This window comes from Panthera onca, chromosome A3, assembly GCF_046562875.1.
Source record: "Panthera onca isolate mPanOnc1 chromosome A3, mPanOnc1 haplotype 2, whole genome shotgun sequence".
Taxonomy (NCBI): Eukaryota; Metazoa; Chordata; class Mammalia; order Carnivora; family Felidae; genus Panthera; species Panthera onca.
The window spans coordinates 674,006-677,994 of record NC_138341.1 but is presented as its reverse complement, the minus strand read 5'-3'; positions in this window follow the sequence as shown (position 1 = coordinate 677,994).

Below are 3,989 nucleotides of genomic sequence, written 5' to 3'. Positions count from 1 at the left end.
GGTGTTGTTTAAACTGTGAAAATTTACCGGAGTAAAGAAAGTTTATTAGTTATTTAAGAAAAGAACATCACTTATGATCGAGTAAGCCTTTCCAAACTGATACGTATAGGAATCATGTCTGAAACTCACACACTGTTGTGGAAATGTGTTGATATTTATATGCTAAGGAGTTGAAGTGAATACTCTTTTTGAGGCTCTTTCGGAAAGCCGGTAGTGTTACATTATAAAGAAAGGTGTGAGATCATCCACGCTCACAGCTACTCAGAGAAGGGAAAAAGGAAACGAGAAGGTAGAGGCTTCCACAGCAGGGGACCTGGATTATCATATGGAAATTTCTCCCAGGGCCTCTGGGGGCATCTGGGGGGTGGCCTCACCTCCAGAGGACTTAGTCCCTGTGATAGCACCAGTGTCCACGGGCCCAAGTGAATGCCGAAAACTGTGTGAATCTTTGTGTCTTTTGCCGCTTGTAGCTTGCAGTACTTTTTCAGTCACCAGGCTCAGCCGCTATTGACCGAGTGCTGCTCGGCTGCTTCTGCAGATGCTGGGGTCCGACTGACATAAGAGCGGTAGGTCCCCACCGGCGTCCAGCGGATCGCTGACACAAGAGTACCTCCCTCCCTAGGGGCACTGCTGACGTTTTCTTACCCAGGTCATACAAATGTCCACAAGCGAGTTTCTTCACATACACGTGTTAAGCATTTCTGAGAATGAATAAATGAGCGCACGACGCGTTAAGTCACCATATCCTTACCTGAGTAAGATATTTGGAGAAGATATTAAAGAATATCTAGTAGGCACTGGAATATTCAAATATGCACTTCAATTTTTAGAATGGTCTCCAAATAGGAATAAAGCGTGAATATATTCAGGCTTGACTCATAACCAAGTACTCAACCCTTATTTTCAGTTATGTAAGTGTGCAGAGGCTCTGAGGAGAGAATCAGTTTTTGAACACAGAGATACTTAGGTTTTCACAGGCTTAAGTAAGATGAATGTAAGTATTTGAACAACTGTATATGGTTCTCAACTTTGGCCGTGATGAAGATAATTATAAGGTTATCTTCTGAATGCTTTCATTCTCTTAATAAGTACTTTAGAAATGTATAAAGTATATGAATTTGAGAAGTCGGAACTTACGATTTATTCACTTGTTCCTACAGAACATTACTTGTGGTCCATAGATCGTTCTTTATAAGAAAGAAAGTGCTCTCATCAAACACCTGGCCGTAACCAAGGCATATGGGGTTCCTTCGCTTCGTGACCTGATGAAGTGGTCATTTATCTCATTCATTCATTATTTATTCCACACTAGGGACAGAACTTGTGTGATACACTGTGTTCCATGGAGGACAGGACGGGAAGGGCAGGTCCCGCCTCAGTCAGATGCACAGCACAGGGAGCAGCAGACAGGGGAATCGGGAGGGCTTGGCATTAATCAGGGAACCATGTGAAGGATCAGTACCCTGCCCACCGCCCCCAGCCCCCAGCCCCACCAGGGTCCTCACCTGGGCCACTGCTCCACCCACCACGTGACGTGGTACCTGCCCCCGCACAGCAGCCCTCCCCTTCCAGACCCTGGTCCTTCCCTGCAGCTCACTGACCTGTCAGTCCCACGTGTCTCACTCCACACATCCAGTCAAGGACTGGAACCTGTCCTCACCGCCATCCACTGACCCCCCCCCCCTCAACAAGTGTCCACTTCTCCCCTGTTCTGCTTGACCAATGAGATCCACCACTACCAGCCCCTTATAGCCCATTCTTACCCTCGCCCCGTTCAGCCCTGCCCTGTCTTACCTGCCTGGAGAAACCACAACCCATTATGCCCAGCTGTCCCTGCATTCCTTACCTGTCCCCACACACCTGAGCCTGCAGGAAACCACAAAGCCGTTCACAATGCTCTCCGCCCTCCCCAGGCCCTGGATCCCCAGCCTTCCCTCCCCCTCCCCTGCCCTCCCTGCCCTGTTCTCTCCCTACCTTTCCCTCCCCCTCCCTGCCCCCCACCAGTCCCTCCCCTCACTGCTCCCTTCCTCCCTATCCCTCTCCTTCCCCTCTCCTGCCTCCCCTCTCTGCTCTCTCTTTACCTTTCCCTACTCCTCCCTTGCCCGTCCTCTCCCTTGCTCCTTCTCTCTCCTTCTCTCCCCTTCCCCCTCCCCTGCACTCCCCTCCCCATTCTCTCCCTACCTTCCCCTCTGCTCCCATTCCCTCTGCTGCTGCCATCTTGCTTCCTGACCCCACAGAGAGAAACCAGAAAAGAGCTGGAGCCCCCCCCCCCCCACTCGCCCATCACCCTGCAATCACATTTACCCCCTTTCTGCTTTTCTGCAGACTCTCTGCTTCCACTTTCTCCGGAGGACTTCCTGATGTCCACTCAGAGGGGAGAGAAGCCCCGGTTGCACTATAGAAGCTGTCGCTTTGCCTTTTCTTGCAATTATGTATTCTGTCTCCTTCTCTTGGTGCTCTGCTAGAATATTCTCACCCATTTGGAACGTGTCCTGCACTGAGAGGAGTAAACTGTTCCCTCTCCTGGTCCTTGGAGACTGGACCCTCGCTCGGCCCTCCTGCCCTCTGGCTTCTGCAGGGGCGACCACAGCCTTCCCTCCACCTCACTCCCAGTGCTCTGCCAGGGCCTTGCCCCGCCCACCCTCAGCCCTGTCCAGGCTCCGGTGATGACACCCCTATTCCCACACAGTCAGGTCACCGTGTATCAGGTGCACCTTCAGTGATTATCAATGTGAGTACTTGATTTATGAAAGAGGAGGAGGTCTTTTGTAATTACCTGGAGGCCCCGTTGCAAGTGGAGACTTGGAAAATTAAAACGTTGATCACCTTCCCTGGAAGATGTAAGAAACCACCCAATGGCCATTCAGGAGTAATCTAGGCAAAGCTAAAAATATATTTTCAGTTCTTTGGACCCTAAGCCATATCTGAACGGGATCTCCTTGTTCCTCTTTGAAGAGAAAAGCAGGGTCCTTGAGTCTTTGGAAAGCAGAGTCAAGAAAGGGAGACGTACAGAAGACAGTTTTGGAAGGCAGTGGTTCCCCACGTGAGGCGCTGAAGAGGTTAATCTGTAAGCTTTTTGACTCAGCCATGCTGTACCTAAGAATTTATCACAGTTCGTGATTAAAACACTCGTGGGCACACATCTATTAAACTTCATTAATAAAAGAAGTTACCACCTTTGTGCATAAAGAGAGGTGAAATAAATGCAGCCCGTGCATACCGCTTATGCAGCTGTTACTCTGAGGTCGGTCTCCACTCATGTGCATTAGACAGGTTTGCAGTATGTTAAGAGAAGAAAATAAAGTCATAAGATGTGAACAGTGCATAATGCACTTTATGAAAAGCAGAAATTAAGACGATTTATGTAAAAATGTATGTGTCTAGGGGCGCCTGGGTGGCTCAGTCAGTTGAGCGTCCGACTTCAGCTCAGGTCATGATCTCACAGTCCGTGAGTTCGAGCCCCGCGTCGGGCTCTGTGCTGACAGCTTGGAGCCTGGATCCTGCTTCCGATTCTGTGTCTGCCTCTCTCTTCCCCTCCCATGCTCATGCTCTGTCTCTCTCTGTCTCTCAAAATGAATAAATGTTAAAAAAAAAAGTTTTTAAGAGCAATTTTGGAGGCGCCTGGGTGGCTCAGTTGGTTAAGCATCCGACTTTGGCTCAGGTCATGATCTCATGGTTCATGGATTCGAACCCCAGGTCAGGTTCTGTGCTGACAGCTCAGAGCCTGGAGCCTGCTTCCGATTCTGTGTCTGCCTCTCTCTTCCCCTCCCATGCTCATGCTCTGTCTCTCTCTGTCTCTCAAAATGAATAAATGTTAAAAAAAATTTTTTTAAGAGCGATTTTGGAGGCGCCTGGGTGGCTCAGTTGGTTAAGCGTCCGACTTCGGCTCAGGTCATGATCTCACGGTTCATGGATTCGAACCCCAGGTCAGGCTCTGGGCTGACAGCTCAGAGCCTGGAGCCTGCTTCAGATTCTGTGTGTCTCCCTCT